Below are 19,423 nucleotides of genomic sequence, written 5' to 3'. Positions count from 1 at the left end.
CAGATAGCTCTTAGATCTCTTATTCTTTCACGGCTGGACTCTGGGCCGTGCTGCATGCAAGCTAGGCACCTTCATGCTCTACCTCAGCCTGTATGCTAACGGCTACTCTACTCGGTGTCCAGCGCTACCTCCAGGTCCTCTACCCGCAGATGTGGAACAGGCTGGGGGCGCAAGGGGGAGGCGGTGCTGCTCCTGGCCCTGTGGGGGCTCGCCTGTGCCCTGACTGCCCCTGCAGTTGCCACTCGCGATGTGCGTGATGGCGAACTCAAGTACCAGCGACACACGGGCTCCGATGCTGAAAGAGTTGCTGTCCTCGTCTTGGAGACCCTTTTAGGGTTTGTGGTCCCGTTCTCTGTGCTGGTCACCTGCTACTGCCGCCTCCACCGGCGGGTGAACCAGACGGCGCTGTTCAGCAGTGCCAAGATGACGCGGCCGGTGACCAGTGTGGTGGTCGCCTTCTTCATCCTCTGGATCCCTGTGCACATTGTCAATGTGGTAGACATCGCCGGCATTGTGCTGCAGACTTCCTGGCCAGAGGCATCGGCAGCGCTGCTGAGACACAGAAGTGCAGCAGCGCGTGTCGTCCGGAGTTTTACGTTTTTTAACAGCTGCCTGGACCCCTTCCTGTACGCCTTCGCCTCGCGGAGGATCCGTAAGCAGCCCAAGTCGTCGAGGAGCGAAAGCAGGATGCAGGTCACAAATATATAATATATGAAGCTCTGCTCTGCTGGTGTGACTAAAGGCATGTGACTGGAATGCCAACCCCTAATTCTAACCCTCAGCCTACCCATAATCAAACCCCTCACCCTAAACTTAACAAGTCAGGGTACTCTCAAAAATAAATAACTTTTTTTAGGTGTTCTTGACTTGATTTTAGAGCAGCCAAATAAGAGTCCCATTGCCCCTGCTATTTTGTATCAACAAAACCTACATTTTGGTTTGCTGACTGTATAGGCTGTACTTTCTAGGTATCCATAGGTTAGCCTAGATTTGTTATTTTGGGGATCTAACGCCCTTCAAGCTTGACCTCCATTGGTCAAAGCCTAAATTGTATTGCTTCTGTCAGCTTTCCCATGAATAAATTGGTTAGACTTGTCTATGGACAATGTTATTGTACATATCTCTCAATGTATTCTGCAAAATTTTTAATTTGTGTGAACATACTGGGACCACTAAGGAAACAGCTGTAAGAAAATGCTTGATTTTGCAGGAAATGTTGAACAACATTCAGAAAGGTGTAGATTTTTTGGGAAAAATCACCCTTTTCAGAACACAAATGCATGAATGTTGACCCTGTCCAAACCCAACTACCCAACTATTCATCACCGACTGAATACAGCTTTACCCCTCCAACCCAGAAAGAGTGAATACTGTCATATTGATTCCATTCAAGTGTAATGGTTGTCTTCGTGAGAAAGAGAGGACCAAGGTGCAGCGTGGTAGGTAAGTAATTCATTGAAATGTAATAAAGAATGAATACTGAAACAAAACACGACCAACAGACAGTCCCGAACGGTGCAACGAAACACAGAACAGAAAATAAACACCCACAAGTCAAAAGTGAAACCAGGCTACCTAAGTATGATTCTCAATCAGGGACAACGATTGGCAGCTGCCTCTGATTGGGAACCATACCAGGCCGAACACAGAAATCCCAAAACATAGAAAAAGGAACATAGACAACCCACCCAACTCACGCCCTGACCATACTAAACCAAAGACATAATAAAAGAACTAAGGTCAGAACGTGACATCGAGAAGTACGACACATACAGTTGACCTCGGAAGTTTACTTACACCTTAGCCAAATACATTTAAACTCAGTTTCCACAATTCCTGACATTTAATCCTAGTAAAAATTCCCTTTTTTTTTTTAGGTCAGTTAGGATCACCACTTTATTTTAAGAATGTGAAATGTGAAAATAATAGTAGAGAGTGATTTATTTCAGCTTTAATTTATTTAATCACATTCCCAGTGTGTCAGAAGTTTACATACACTCAGTTAGTATTTGTTAGCATTGCCTTTTAATTGTTTAACTTGGTTCAAACGTTTTGGGTAGCCTTCCACAAGCTTCCCACAATAAATTGGGTGAATTTTGGCCCATTCCTCCTGACAGAGCTGGTGTAACTGAGTCAGGTTTGTTGGCCTCCTTGATCGCACACGCATTTTTCAGTTCTGTCCACAAATGTTCTATAGGAATGAGGTCAGGGCTTTGTGATGGCCACTCCAATACCTTGACTTTTTTTTACTTAAGCAATTTTGCCACAACTTTGGAAGTATGCTTGGGGTCATTTTCCATTTGGAAGACCCATTTGCGACCAAGCTTTTACTTCCTGACTGATGTTGCTGTTGGTGTTCTTTGGCTTGCAAGCTCTCACCCTTTTCCTCCAAACATAACAATGGTCATTAGGGCCAAACAATTCTGTTTGTGTTTCATCAGACCATTGGACATTTCTCCAAAAAGTATGATCTTTGTCCCCATGTGTAGTTGCAAACCGTACTCTGGCTTTTTAATGGCGGTTTTGGAGCAGTGGCTTGTTCCTTGCTGAGCGGCCTTTCAGGTTATGCCGATATAGGACTTGTTTTACTGTGGATATAGATACTTTTTTACCTGTTTCATCCAGCATCTTCGCAAGGTCCTTTACTGTTGTTCTGGGATTGATTTGCACTTTTCGCACCAAAGTACGTTCATCTCTTGGAGACAGAACGTGTCTCCTTCCTGAGCGATATGATGGCTGCGTGGTCCCATGGTGTTTATACTTGAGTACTATTGTTTGTATAGATGAACGTGGTACCTTCAAGGGTTTGGAAATTGCGCCCAAGGATGAACCATACTTGTGGAGGTCTACAATTTTTTGTGTGAGGTCTTGGCTGATTTCTTTTGATTTTCCCATGATGTCAAGAAAAGAAGCACTGAGTTTGAAGGTAGGCCTTGAAATACATCCACAGGTACACCTCCAACACTGCCTTTCAGAAGCTTCTAATGCCATGACATCATTTTCTGGAATTGTCCAAGCTGTTTAAAGGCACAGTCAACTAAGTGTTTGAAAACATATCACCCACTGGAATTGTGATACAGTGAATTATAAGTGAAATAATCTGTCTGTGAACAGTTGTTGGAAAAAAACTTGCGTCATGCACAAAGTAGTTGTCTTAACTGACTATAACAACTATAGTTTGTAAACAAGAAATGTGTAGAGTGGTTGAAAAGTAAAGTTTATTAACTCCAACCTAAGTGTATGTAAACCTCCGACTTCAACCCTATATATATTTATATATATACATAATAATATATGTCATTTAGCAGACACTTCTATGTTAAGCGACTTGGAGTCATGTGTATGTCAAAGGTCCTTTTTGAATTTGTGTTGAGCAGGTAGAGTAAAGTACATACCAAACACAAACCCTATAGGCGGGACCTGACTGAGGGGCGGAGGGACCCTATAGCGTCTGCCTGAGGGAAGGAGGAACCCTATAGCGTCTGCCTGAGGGGAGGAGGGTCCCGATAGCATCTGTCTGAGGGGAGGGGGCCCCTATAACGTATGTCTGAGGGGAGGAGTGATCATTTAGCTTCTGTCAAGGGGAGGAGGGTCCCGAAAGCGTTTGTCTGTGTCTGAGGGGAGAAGGGCCCCTATAGTGTCTATCTGAGGGGAGGAGTGATCATTTAGCTTCTGTCTGAGGGGAGGAGGGACCCTATAACGTATGTCTGAGGGGAGGAGGGCCCCTATAGTGTCTATCAGAGGGGAGGAGGGTCCCTATAGTGTCTGTCTGAGGGGAGGAGAGAAACTATAGCGATATTCTGAGGGGAGGAGGGACCCTAATGCGCCTGTCTGAGGGGAGGAAGGACCCTAAATTATCTGTCTGAGGGGAAGAGGGACCAATATAGTGTCTGTTTGAAGGAAGGGGGGACCCTATAATGTCTGTCTGAGGTGAGGAGGGTCCCTATAGAGACTGTCTCAGGAGGGGAGGGACCCATATAGTGTCTGTCTGAGGGGAGGAAGGCCCCTATAGTGTCTATCTGAGGGGAGGAGTGATCATTTAGCTTCTGTCTGAGGGGAGGAGGGACCCTATAACGTATGTCTGAGGGGAGGAGGGCCCCTATAGTGTCTATCTGAGGGGAGGAGGGTCCCTATAGTGTCTGACTGAGGGGAGGAAGGCCCCTATAGTGTCTGTCTGAGGGGAGGAAGGACCCTATAGTGTCTGTCTCGGGGGAGGAGGGACCCTAAAGTGCCTGTCTGAGGGGAGGAGGGACCTGCCAGTGGGGAGGAGGGACCCAATAGTGTCTGTCTGAGGGGAGAAGGGACCCTATAGAGTCTGTCTGAGGTGAGAAGGGCCCTTATAGAGTCTGTCTGAGGGGAGGAGGGACCCTATAGAGTCTGTCTGAGGGGAGGAGGGCCCCTATAGTGTCTATCTGAGGGGAGGAGGGTCCCTATAGTGTCTGACTGAGGGGAGGATGGCCTCTATAGTGTCTGTCTTAGGGGAGGAGAGACACTATAGCGATATTCTGAGGGGAGGAGGGACCTGTTGTAGGGGAGGAGGGACCCTAATGCGTCTGTCTGAGGGGAGGAAGGACCCTAAATTATCTGTCTGAGGGGAAGAGGGACCAATATAGTGTCTGTTTGAAGGGAGGGGGGACCCTATAATGTCTGTCTGAGGTGAGGAGGGTCCCTATAGAGTCTGTCTGAGGGGAGGAGGGACCCTATAGTGTCTGTCTGAGGGGAGGAGGGATCCTGACTATAGTCTGTCAAGAAATGAGGGGTTGAGGAGGGACCCTATAGAGTCTGTCTGTGTATGCAGACACTTCTAGGGGAGGAGGGTCCCTATAGTGTCTGACTGGGGGACCTGACTGAGGGGCGGAGGGACCTCTATAGTGTCTGTCTGAGGGAAGGAGAGACACTATAGCGTCTGCTGAGGGGAGGAGGGACCTGTTGTAGGGGAGGAGGGACCTGTCTAATGGGGCCTCTATCTGTCTGAGGGGAGGAAGGACCCTAAATTATCTGTCTGAGGGGAAGAGGGACCAATATCATTGTCTGTCTGAAGGGAGGGGGGACCCTATAATGTCTGTCTGAGGTGAGGAGGGTCCCTATAGAGTCTGTCTGAGGGGAGGAGGGACCCTATTGTGTCTGTCTGAGGGGAGGAGGGTCCCTATAGAGTCTGTCTGAGGGGAGGAGGGACCCAATAGTGTCTGTCTGAGAGGAGGAGGGACCCTATAGTGTCTGTCTGAGGGGAGGAGGGACCATATAGTGTCTGTCTGAGGGGAGGAGGGACCCTATAATGTCTGTCTGAGGTGAGGAGGGTCCCTATAGAGTCTGTCTGAGGGGAGGAGGGACCCAATAGTGTCTGTCTGAGGGGAGGAGGGACCCTATAGTGTCTGTCTGAGGGGAGGAGGGACCCTATAGTGTCTGTCTGAGGGGAGGAGGGACCCTATAGTGTCTGTCTGAGGGGAGGAGGGACCCTATAGAGTCTGTCTGAGGGGAGGAGGGACCCTATAGTGTCTGTCTGAGGGGAGGAGGGACCCTATAGAGTCTGTCTGAGGGGAGGAGGGACCCTATAGTGTCTGTCTGAGGGGAGGAGGGTCCATATAGAGTCTGTCTGAGGGGAGGAGGGACCCTATAGTGTCTGTTTGAGGGGAGGAAGGACCCTATAGTGTCTGTCTGAGGGGAGGAGGGACCCAATAGTGTCTGTCTGAGGGGAGGAGGGACCCTATAATGTCTGTCTGAGGTGAGGAGGGTCCCTATAGAGTCTGTCTGAGGGGAGGAGGGACCGAATAGTGTCTGTCTGAGGGGAGGAGGGACCCTATAGTGTCTGTCTGAGGGGAGGAGGGACCCTATAGTGTCTGTCTGAGGGGAGGGAGGACCCTATAGTGTCTGTCTGAGGGGAGGAGGGACCCTATAGAGTCTGTCTGAGGGGAGGAGGGACCCTATAGTGTCTGTCTGAGGGGAGGAGGGACCCTATAGAGTCTGTCTGAGGGGAGGAGGGACCCTATAGTGTCTGTCTGAGGGGAGGAGGGTCCCTATAGAGTCTGTCTGAGGGGAGGAGGGACCCTATAGTGTCTGTTTGAGGGGAGGAAGGACCCTATAGTGTCTGTCTCAGGGGAGGTGGGACCCTATAGTGTCTGTCTGAGGGGAGGAGGGACCCTATAGAGTCTGTCTGAGGGGAGGAGGGACCCTATAGAGTCTGTCTGAGGGGAGGAGGGCCCCTATAGTGTCTATCTGAGGGGAGGAGGGTCCCTATAGTGTCTGACTGAGGGGAGGACGGCCTCTATAGTGTCTGTCTGATGGGAGGAGAGACACTATAGCGATATTCTGAGGGGAGGAGGGACCTGTTGTAGGGGAGGAGGGACCCTAATGCGTCTGTCTGAGGGGAGGAAGGACCCTAAATTATCTGTCTGAGGGGAAGAGGGACCAATATAGTGTCTGTTTGAAGGGAGGGGGGACCCTATAATGTCTGTCTGAGGTGAGGAGGGTCCCTATAGAGTCTGTCTGAGGGGAGGAGGGACCCTATTGTGTCTGTTTGAGGGGAGGAGGGACCCTATAATATCTGTCTGAGGTGAGGAGGGTCCCTATAGAGTTTGTCTGAGGGGAGGAAGGACCCAATAGTGTCTGTCTGAGGGGAGGAAGGACCCTATAGAGTCTGTCTGAGGGGAGGAGGGACCCTATAGTGTCTGTTTGAGGGGAGGAGGGACCCTATAATATCTGTCTGAGGGGAGGAGGGTCCCTATAGAGTCTGTCTGAGGGGAGGAGGGACCCTATAGTGTCTGTTTGAGGGGAGGAGGGACCCTATAATATCTGTCTGAGGTGAGGAGGGTCCCTATAGAGTTTGTCTGAGGGGAGGAAGGACCCAATAGTGTCTGTCTGAGGGGAGGAAGGACCCTATAGTGTCTGTCTCAGGGGAGGTGGGACCCTATAGTGTCTGTCTGAGGGGAGGAGGGACCCTAAAGTGCCTGTCTGAGGGGCGGAGGAACCCTATAGTGTCTGTGTGAGGGGAGGAGGGACCTGCCAGTGGGGAGGAGGGACCCAATAGTGTCTGTCTGAGGGGAGAAGGGACCCTTTAGAGTCTGTCTGAGGTGAGAAGGGCCCTTATAGAGTCTGTCTGAGGGGAGGAGGGACCCTATAGAGTCTGTCTGAGGGGAGGAGGGACCATATAGAGTCTGTTTGAGGGGAGAAGGGACCGAATAGTGACTTTCTGAGGTTGAGGAGGGACCTTATAGAGTCTGTCTGAGGGGAGGAGGGACCCTATAGTTTTTGTCTGAGTGGGGGAGGGACCCATTAGAGTATGTCTGAGGGTAGGAGGATCCCTATAGAGAGTGCCTGAGGGTAGGAGGGACCCTAGAAAAGGCAATGGGAGGGATCTGAAATTATTTTCTGATCTTGTCTGATAATTGTCTATTCAAAAATAGTCTTCAGTGAGTGATGTTGCCTCACACCCAAGACCTTCAGGGCAATTTGATCATTTGCAAACCAGACTGTGATGCTGTATCGCAGGATTCTCTCTATGACCTCATTTTCTGGTCAACTCCAAATACCCTTAGTCTACGAAGGAAATAGAGGCGTTGTTGGACTCTGAAGCAGACCCTGTTTACTTTGACCTTCCAGCTCAGCACCCAGGTACTTATATGATCTACCCTGTGCTATGTTGACATTGTGGACAACCATAGACACGTGGTCACCGACTGACTTGGGGCTAGTTTTTCTAGCCTTATTTTGTCACTAAATGGAAGCATTAAACTAAGGCAATTACAGTCAAAGAGAGCCAACAACCCAGAGATGGATTAAATGCATTACACATCCATTTACAGTGGGGCAAAAAAAGTATTTAGTCAGCCACCAATTGTGCAAGTTCTCCCACTTAGAAATATGAGAGAGGCCTGTAATTTTCATCATAGGTACACTTCAACTATGACAGACAAAATGAGGAAAAGAAATCCATAAAATCACATTGTAGAATTTTTAATTAATTTATTTGCAAATTATGGTGGAAAATAAGTATTTGGTCACCTACAAACAAGCAAGATTTCTGGCTCTCACAGACCTGTAACTTCTTCTTTAAGAGGCTCCTGTGTCCTACACTCGTTACCTGTATTAATGGCAACTGTTTGAACTTGTTATCAGTATTAAAGACACCTGTCCACAACCTCAAACAGTCACACTCCAAACTCTACTATGGCCAAGACCAAAGAGCTGTCAAAGGACACCAGAAACAAAATTGTAGACCTGCACCAGGCTGGGAATACTGAATCTGCAGTAGGTAAGCAACTTGGTTTGAAGAAATCAACTGTTTGAGCAATTATTAGGAAATGTAAGCCATACAAGACCACTGATAATCTCCCTCGATCTGGGGCTCCACGCAAGATCTCACCCCATGGGGTCAAAATGATCACAAGAACGGTGAGCAAAATTCCCAGAACCACACGGGGGACCTAGTGAATGACCTGCAGAGAGCTGGGACCAAAGTAACAAAGCCTACCATCAGTAACACACTACACCGCCAGGGATTCAAATCCTGCAGTGCCAGACATGTCCCCCTGCTTAAGCCAGTACATGTCCAGGCCCATCTGAAGTTTGCTAGAGAGCATTTGGATGATTTATTTTATATTTTACTTTTATTTAACCAGGCAAGTCAGTTAAGAACACATTCTTATTTTCAATGACGGCCTAGGAACAGTGGGTTAACTGCCTGTTCAGGGGCAGAACGACAGATTTGTACCTTGTCAGCTCGGGGGTTTGAACTCGCAACCTTCCTGTTACTAGTCCAACGCTCTAACCACTAGGCTACGCTGCTGATCCAGAAGGAGATTGGGAGAATGTCATATGGTCAGATGAAACCAAAATATAACTTTTTGGTAAAAACTCAACTGGTCGTGTTCGGAGGACAAAGAATGCTGAGTTGCATCCAAAGAACACCATACCTACTGTGAAGCATGGAGGTGGAAACAGAAAAACAACTGTTTTTCTGCAAAGGGACCAGGACGACTGATCCATGTAAAGGAAAGAATGAATGGGGCCATGTATCGTGAGATTTTGAGTGAAAACCACCTTCCATCAGCAAGGGCATTGAAGATGAAACGTGGCTGGGTTTTCAGCATGACAATGATCCCAAACACACCGCCCGGGCAATGAAGGAGTGGCTTCGTTAGAAGCATTTCAAGGTCCTGGAGTAGCCTAGCCAGTCTCTAGATCTCAACCCCATAGAAAATCTTTGGAGGGAGTTGAAAGTCCGTGTTGCCCAGCAACAGCCCCAAAACATCACTGCTCTAGAGGAGATCTGCATGGAGGAATGGGCCAAAATACCAGCAACAGTGTGTGATAACCTTGTGAAGACTTACAGATAACATTTGACCTCTGTCATTGCCAACAAAGGGTATATAACAAAGTATTGAGATAAACTTTTGTTATTGACCAAATACTTATTTTCCACCATCATTTGCAAATAAATTCATAAAAAATCCTACAATGTGATTTTCTGGATTTGTTTTCTCATTTTGTCTGTCATAGTTGAAGTGTACCTATGATGAAAATTATAGGCCTCTCTCATCTTTTTAAGTGGGAGAACTTGCACAATTGGTGGCTGACTAAATACTTTTTTGCCCCACTGTGTCTGTCAAAAGTTGAAATCATTAAAACTTTTTGCACAAGATAGAACCACATAAAAAAATATATAAAAACCTTGTGGCTTCCCCCTAGACACACCTACAGTCTACTTTATATGTTTTGCCTAACGCTTAAACTATCTTCTCAGTGTCATGTGTCTATTGATGAGAATCAGGTTGAGTGTAGCCTTAATGACAAAATTGGAAGTTTCTAAATGTTAACCTCAAACACAAATATCTCTCTCTCTCTCACGCACGCACACACACACACACACACACACACACACACACACACACACACACACACACACACACACACACACACACACACACACACACACACACACACACACACACACACACACACACACACACACACACACACACACACACACACACACACACACACACACACACACACACACACACACACACACACACACAGAGCTTTGTCAGGAGGAAGCTGACCAGAAGCAGTTAACCCACATCAGTTTCCGTATTATCACTCTATGGCAAGACTTCAAGAGAAGATAACAAACTTGTGAGGATTTGAAGAACGAGAAACTAAAGAATTAGATGTCTAAAGTCTACTATCTTCCAGATAGCTCATATTCTTTCACGGACCACGGTGAACATGGACTCCTCCAGCAACTCTAGCTTGGACTCCACCTCCCGGGATTCGGGCCGCCTGATTTCGAGCACTGTCCTGGGGCTGTGCTGTGCGCTGGGCCTCCCTGGTAACATAGCTGTCCTGGTGGTCATCCTGCACCGCACGTCCCTACGCCCCAACTTCACCCTGTGCCTCATGCTGAACCTGGCTTCCTCCGACATCCTGTGCCTTGCCACGGTGCCCGTGTGGATCTATACTCTCCAGCAACGCTGGACTTTGGGCCGTGCTGCATGCAAGTTAGCCACCTTCCTGCTCTACCTCAGCCTGTATGCTAACGTGCTAACGGTTACTCTACTCGGTGTCCAGCGCTACCTCCAGGTCCTCTACCCGCAGATGTGGAACAGGCTGGGCGCAAGGGGGAGGTAGTGCTGCTCCTGGCCCTGTGGGGGCTCGCCTGTGCTCTGACTGCCCCCGCAGTTGCCACTCGCGATGTGCGTGACGGCGAGCTCAAGTGCAAGCGACACACGGGCTCCGATGCTGAAAGAGTTGCTGTCCTCATCTTGGAGACCCTTTTAGGGTTTGTGATTCCGTTTTCTGTGCTGGTTACGTCCTACTGCCGCCTCCACCGGCGGGTGAACCAGACGGCGCTGTTCAGCAGTGCAAAGATGACCCGGCTGGTGACCAGTGTGGTGGTCGCCTTCTTCATCCTCTGGATCCCTGTGCACATTGTCAATATGGTGGACATCGCCGGCATTGTGCTGCAGACTTCCTGGCCAGAGGCATCGGCAGCGCTGCTGAGACACAGAAGCGCAGCAGCGCGTGTCGTCCGGAGTTTTACGTTTTTTAACAGCTGCCTGGACCCCTTCCTGTACGCCTTCGCCTCGCGGAGGATCCGTGAGCAGCCCAAGTCGTCGCCGAGGAGCGAAAGCAGGATGCAGGTCACAAATATCTGATGTATGAAGCTGTGCTCTGCTGGTGTGACTAAAGGCATGTGACTGGAATGCCAACCCCTAATTCTAACCCTCAGCCTACCCATAATCAAACCCCCCACCCTAACCTTAACAAGTCAGGGTACTCTCAAAAATAAATGGCTTTTTTTAGGGGTTCTTGACTTTGATTTTAGAGCAGCCAAATAAGAGTTCCATTGCCCCAGCTATTTTGTATCAACAAAACCTACATTTTGGTTTGCTGACTGTATAGGCTGTACTTTCTAGGTATCCATAGGTTAGCCTAGATTTGTTATTTCGGGGATCTATCGCCCTTCAAGCTTGACCTCCATTGGTCAAAGCCTAAATTGTATTGCTTCTGTCAGCTTTCCCATGAATAAATACATATATTTGGTTACCATGAGTAAGTTTCTCTTATAGTACATGTACTTCTGCTTTGGTTCAGAAGAGCTTCAACTTACCATAGTGTTTTAGAATATTTCGTCATATTTGTGAAGTTGCCTCAATGTATGTCAAAATCAGGTATTTTAGAAGAGAGAACAATGGAAAAACACACTAGATCCATGCAACAACATTTCTGCCTAAATAGATCAATTAAAGCATGCATTTCAAACCTTTACCCCACTCTGATGTTAAATATGGGTTTAATCATTTTAGTTTCAGTCTAACCCGCAACAAGAAGTGAGCCTACTTGCCAACACCGCCAATTTTTTAAATTCTGAACCAAATGAAGGTAGAAATTTTATTTTTTACCTTTACTTTATCTGCACCCAAAGGAACATGCCTTTAGGTTCAAAATTACAAATAAAGCTTGAGATTGACATACTGTAGTTTAAAACATTTTATGAAACTATAAACAGTTTTTTGGGGGGTTATGATCAGGTGGTAAAAATTATGAGCTGACGCACACCCAGCATTTACTGTAGAGGTGCTGACTAACTGTATAAATAGAAAGAGAGAAAGTAGAACACTCTACATAGATATGCGTCACACATCCTGCATATGCTCCCAACAATTTAATGGGTATATAGAGTGTAACTTCCTTTTTATACGGTTCTGGGGAACTTGGAGATTTTCAGATGTAAGTGGTATATTTATAAGTACAAAACTCTAAATTCATAACACATGTAATGCCCTCTATCTTATGTTCAGAACTTTTGATTGTGAATTCATTGGGGTTTCACAGAACTTTCACTGTTGAGTCATTCAAGCAAAATCAAATCTAACTTGCTTTTCTTTTTGAAGTGCTGAATAGAAAGAATAGTAGATAGTAAATATAATATTCAAATTATAGTAGAGGGTAAATATAATATTCAAATTATAGTAGAGGGTAAATATAATATTCAAATTATAGTAGAGGGTTAATATCATTTTCAAATTATAGTAGAGGGTTAATATAATTTTCAAATTATAGTAGAGGGTAAATATCATTTTCAAATTATAGTAGGGGGTTAATATCATTTTCAAATTATAGTAGAGGGGTAATATCATTTTCAAATGATAGATTATAGTAGAGGGTAAATATCATTTTCAAATTATAGTAGAGGGTTAATATCATTTTCAAATTATAGTAGTGGGTAAATATCATTTTTAAATTATAGTAGAGGGTAAATATAATTTTCAAATTATAGTAGGAGGTAAATATAATTTTCAAATTATAGTAGAGGGTAAATATAATTGTCCACACAGTATTTGACCATCACCTAACATGCACCATGTTTTAAATCATTTGTATCCAATGGCAGGTTGTGAGCATGTGTAACCGATGTGAAATGGCTAGCTAGTTAGCAGTTGTGCGTGCTAATAGCGTTTCAATCAGTGACTTCACTTGCTCTGAGGCCTTGAAGTTGTTGTTCCCCTTGCTCTGCAATGCTTTTGTGGCGCGATGGGCAACGATGCTTTGTGGGTGACTGTTGTCTGTGTGCAGAGGGTCCCTGGTTCGAGCCCATGTTGGGGCAAGGAGAGGGACGGAAGCCTACGGAGCTGTGAGGGGAACGGCACCTCAGTACCTCCAGGCTCTGATCAGGCCCTACACCCAAACAAGGGCACTGCGTTCATCCACCTCTGGCCTGCTCGCCTCCCTACCACTGAGGAAGTACAGCTCCCGCTCAGCCCAGTCAAAACTGTTCGCTGCTCTGGCCCCCCAATGGTGGAACAAACTCCCTCACGACGCCAGGACAGCGGAGTCAATCACCACCTTCTGGAGACACCTGAAACCCCACCTCTTTAAGGAATACCTAGGATAGGATAAGTAATCCCTCTCACCCCCCCCCTTTAAGATTTAGATGCACTATTGTAAAGTGACTGTTCCACTGGATGTCATAAGGTGAATGCACCAATTTGTAAGTCGCTCTGGATAAGAGCGTCTGCTAAATGACTTAAATGTAAATGTAAATGCAATACTGTTACACATGTTCAGAAATACAGCGACTTCGGAAAGTATTCACACCCGTTAACTTTTTACACAGTTTTTTTCCAGCCTGAATTTAAAATAGATTCAATTAAGATTTTGTGTCACTGGCCTACACACAAACTCCTGTAATGTCAAAGTCAAATAATGTTCAAAGACATTTTTACAAATTAATAAAAAGTGAAAGCTGAATTGTCTTGATTCAATAAGTATTCAACCCTTATGTTATGGCAAGCATAAATAAGTTCAGGATAAAACATGTAGTTATTAAAGTTATTCATTACACATTGGATGGTGGATCAATACACCCAGTCGCTACAAAGATACAAGCGTCCTTCCTAACTCAGTTGCCGGAGAGGAAGGAATTTCACCATGAGGCCAATGTTGACTTTAAAACAGTTACAGAGTTTTAATGGCTGTGATTGGAGAAATCGGAGGATGTATCAACAACATTGTAGTTACTCCACAATACTAATCTAATTGACAGAGTGAAAAGAAGGAAGTCTGTACAGAATGCAAATATTTCAAAACATGCATCCTGTTTGCCACAAGGCACAAAAATAATACCGCAAGAAATGTGGCAATTAATTCTTTGTCCTGAATACGAAGGAAATCTAATACAACACATTACTGAGTACCACTCTCCACATTTTCAAACATAACTGCTTATGTTATGGGTATGCTTGTAATAGTTATGGACTAGGGAGTTTTTCAGGATAAAAAAAAAGGGAATGGAGCCAAGCACAGGCAAAATCCTATAGGAAAACCTGGTTCAGTCTGCTTTCCACCAGACATTGGGTAACAAATTCACCTTTCAGCAGGACTATAACCTAAAATGAGGCAAATCTACACTGGACTTGCTTACCAAGAACGCAGTAAATGTTCCGGAGTGGCCGAGTTACAGTTTTGACTTTAAAAAATCTATGGCAAAACCTAAACATTTTTATCTATCAATGATCAACAACAAATTTGACAGAGCTCGAAGAATTTTCAAAAGAGTAATGGGAAATGTTGCACAATCCAAGTGTGGAAAGCTCTTAGAGATTTACCCAGAAAGACTCACAGCTGTAATCACTGCCAAAGGTGGTTCTACAAAGTATTGACTCAGGGGTGTGAGCTGTTTCTATTTTTGGTTTTAAAACTGTAAAACTGTAGCACGTTGTTGTATACCATTTATTATATGTTGGTGATCAAATGATTGTATCTTTTTAATAAGGTACAAAACAGGTTCCAATGGACAGAAAAACAAGTGATGAGACCGAAGAAGACAAACGGTTCCCAGTCCACCCCCGAATCACAGGACTTCCCCAACCCAAAATTAGATTGGTGGTTCACAATAGTGGGGCTTTTACAGAGTCATGTTGTATGCCTTTTTTGCCCCATGCAACATTGTGCAAAATTGTTGTGGTATATGGCCAATATACCACGGCTCAGGGCTGTTCGTTAGCACAACACAACTCGGAGTGCCTGGATACAGCCCTTGGCCGTGGTATATTGGCCATATACCACAACCCCCCGAGGTTACTATTATAAACTGGTAAACAACGTAATGAGAGCAAATTAATGTAGTATTTACAGCCACATTCATATACAGTTTGGTTTTACCTTCCAACAAAATTTGATGTAACATGTCTACAACTGCTTCGCAGACAGACTTCGGTGTGTCAAATCGGAGGGCCTGTTGTCCGGACCTCTGGCAGTCTCTATGGGGGTACCACAGGGTTCAATTCTCCGGCCGACTCTTTTCTCTGTATATATCAACGATGTCGCTCTTGCTGCGGGTGATTCCCTGATCCACCTCTACGCAGACGACACAATTCTGTGTACATATGGCCCTTCTTTGGACACTGTGTTAACTAACCTCCTTTCAGGTTATGTCGATATAGGACTCGTTTTACTGTGGATATAGATACTTTTGTACGTGTTTCCTCCAGCATCTTCACAAGGTTCTTTGCTGTTGTTCTGGATTTGATTTGCACGTTTCGCACCAAAGTACGTTCATCTCTAGGAGACAGAACGCATCTCCTTCCTGAGTGGTCTGACAGCTGCGTGTTCCCATGGTGTTTATACTTGCGTACTATTGTTTGTACAGATGAACGTGGTACCTTCAGGCATTTGGAAATTGCTCCCAAGGATGAACCAAACTTGTGGAGGTCTACCATTTTTTTCTGAGGTCTTGGCTGATTTCTTTTGATTTTCCCATGTTGTCAAGCAAAGAAGCACTGAGTTTGAAGATCGGCCTAGAAATACATCCACAGGTACACCTCCAATTGACTCAAATGATGTCAATTAGCCTATCAGAAGCTTCTAACGCCATGACATCATTATCTGGAATTTTCCAAGCTGTTTAAAGGTACAGTCAACTTAGTGTATGTAAACTTCTGACCCACTGGAATTGTGATACAGTGAGTTATACGTAAGGGGAAGAATCTGTCTGTAAACAATTGTTGAACAAATGTCTTGTGTCATGCAAAAAGGATGTCTTAACCGACATGCCAAAACTTGTTTGTCAACAAGAAATTTGTTGGGTGGTTGAAAAACAAATTTTAATAATTCAAACCTAAGTGTATGTAAACTTCAGACTTCAACTGTTTCTGTCACAAATACATTTATTTTACATATAGAAAACCATAAAGACCTGAGTGAAGTCCCCTATTTGAACATTATGCAAGTCAAGTGTAATTATCTGTTCCCCAGCCAGTTCAGTTCTCTGGTCAAACACACAGCAGCCCCAGTCCCAGAAGATTGAGGCTGAGAGATTGTGAGCTGTGGTGGGGTTGAAACTCAGATTTGCATGGGCAGGGAACTGCCACACTCCCAGAATAGAGCAGCACCATAGCCAGATGTTCAGCTGTCCCCAGAGAGTTTCAGTGAGTTTTTAGCACATGGCTTTAGTATTGGAAATATCATGAAGACTAGTGAGGTTATAGCACATGGCTTCAGTATTAGAAATACCATGAAGACTAGTGGCTTTATAACCAATGGCTTCAGTATTAGAAATACCATGAAGACTAGTGGCTTTATAACCAATGGCTTCAGTATTAGAAATACCATGAAGACTAGTGGCTTTATAACCAATGGCTTCAGTATTAGAAATACCATGAAGACTAGTGGCTTTATAACCAATGGCTTCAGTATTAGAAATACCATGAAGACTAGTGGCTTTATAACCAATGGCTTCAGTATTAGAAATACCATGAAGACTAGTGGCTTTATAACCAATGGCTTCAGTATTAGAAATACCATGAAGACTAGTGGCTTTATAACCAATGGCTTCAGTATTAGAAATACCATGAAGACTAGTGGCTTTATAACCAATGGATTCAGTATTAGAAATACCATGAAGACTAGTGGCTTTATAACCAATGGCTTCAGTATTAGAAATACCATGAAGACTAGTGGCTTTATAACCAATGGCTTCAGTATTAGAAATACCATGAAGACTAGTGGCTTTATAACCAATGGCTTCAGTATTAGAAATACCATGAAGACTAGTGGCTTTATAACCAATGGCTTCAGTATTAGAAATATCATGAAGACTAGTGGCTTTATAACCAATGGCTTCAGTATTAGAAATATCATGAAGACCAGTGAGGTTATAGCACATGGCTTCAGTATTAGAAATACCATGAAGACTAGTGGCTTTATAACCAATGGCTTCAGTATTAGAAATATCATGAAGACCAGTGAGGTTATAGCACATGGCTTCAGTATTAGAAATACCATGAAGACTAGTGAGGTTATAGCACATGGCTTCAGTATTAGAAATACCATGAAGACTAGTGGCTTTATAACCAATGGCTTCAGTATTAGAAATACCATGAAGACTAGTGGCTTTATAACCAATGGCTTCAGTATTAGAAATACCATGAAGACTAGTGGCTTTATAACCAATGGCTTCAGTATTAGAAATATCATGAAGACTAGTGGCTTTATAACCAATGGCTTCAGTATTAGAAATACCATGAAGACTAGTGGCTTTATAACCAATGGCTTCAGTATTAGAAATACCATGAAGACTAGTGGCTTTATAACCAATGGCTTCAGTATTAGAAATACCATGAAGACTAGTGGCTTTATAACCAATGGCTTCAGTATTAGAAATACCATGAAGACTAGTGGCTTTATAACCAATGGCTTCAGTATTAGAAATACCATGAAGACTAGTGGCTTTATAACCAATGGCTTCAGTATTAGAAATATCATGAAGACTAGTGGCTTTATAACCAATGGCTTCAGTATTAGAAATACCATGAAGACTAGTGGCTTTATAACCAATGGCTTCAGTATTAGAAATATCATGAAGACTAGTGGCTTTATAACCAATGGCTTCAGTATTAGAAATACCATGAAGACTAGTGGCTTTATAACCAATGGCTTCAGTATTAGAAATATCATGAAGACTAGTGAGGTTATAGCACATGGCTTCAGTATTAGAAATACCATGAAGACTAGTGGCTTTATAACCAATGGCTTCAGTATTAGAAATATCATGAAGACCAGTGAGGTTATAGCACATGGCTTCAGTATTAGAAATACCATGAAGACTAGTGGCTTTATAACCAATGGCTTCAGTATTAGAAATATCATGAAGACCAGTGAGGTTATAGCACATGGCTTCAGTATTAGAAATACCATGAAGACTAGTGGCTTTATAACCAATGGCTTCAGTATTAGAAATATCATGAAGGCCAGTGAGGTTATAGCACATGGCTTCAGTATTAGAAATATCATGAAGACCAGTGATTTTATAGATAATGGATTCAGTATGAGTAATATCATGAAGACTAGTGATTTTATAGATAATGGATTCAGTATGAGTAATATCATGAAGGCCAGTGAGGTTATAGCACATGGCTTCAGTATTAGAAATATCATGAAGACCAGTGATTTTATAGATAATGGATTCAGTATGAGTAATATCATGAAGACCAGTGAGTTTATAGCACATGGCTTCAGTATTAGTAATATCATGAAGAGCAGTGAGTTTATAGCTAATTGTCACTACCATCATATAAATAATTGGACCAAGGTGCAGCGTGAGAAGAGTTCCACATTTTATTAATAGTGAAATTTATCAAAACAAAGTGTCACACTCTGACCATGATTTGCTTTGTTTGTTTCTATGTTTTGTTTGGTCAGGGTCTGATATGAGTGGGCATTATATGTTGTATGTCTAGTTTGTCTATTTCTATGTGTTTTGGCCTGATATGGTTCTCAATCAGTGGCAGGTGTTTGTCGTTGTCTCTGATTGGGAACCATAATTAGGTAGCCTGTTTTGTATTGTGGTTCGTGGGTTATTGTCTATGTTATGTTGCACGTTTGTTTGTTAGTATACTTCGTGTTTTTTTCATGTACCTCCAGGCTCTGATCAGGCCCTACACCCAAACAAGGGCACTGCGTTCATCCACCTCTGGCCTGCTCGCCTCCCTACCACTGAGGAAGTACAGCTCCCGCTCAGCCCAGTCAAAACTGTTCGCTGCTCTGGCCCCCCAATGGTGGAACAAACTCCCTCACGACGCCAGGACAGCGGAGTCAATCACCACCTTCCGGAGACACCTGAAACCCCACCTCTTTAAGGAATACCTAGGATAGGATAAGTAATCCCTCTCACCCCCCCCCTTTAAGATTTAGATGCACTATTGTAAAGTGACTGTTCCACTGGATGTCATAAGGTGAATGCACCAATTTGTAAGTCGCTCTGGATAAGAGCATCTGCTAAATGACTTAAAGGTAAAATGTAAATGTCTTTCATTAAAATCATGCATTCACACCACGCTGCGCTTTGGTCTGCTCAATACGGCGATCGTGACAGAATAACCCACCAACAATGGACCAAGCAGCGTGGTAACGGTCAGCAGCGGCA

The sequence above is a fragment of the Oncorhynchus gorbuscha genome, linkage group LG09 (assembly GCF_021184085.1).
Source record: "Oncorhynchus gorbuscha isolate QuinsamMale2020 ecotype Even-year linkage group LG09, OgorEven_v1.0, whole genome shotgun sequence".
NCBI lineage: Eukaryota > Metazoa > Chordata > Actinopteri > Salmoniformes > Salmonidae > Oncorhynchus > Oncorhynchus gorbuscha.
This window is presented reverse-complemented; position numbering follows the sequence as displayed.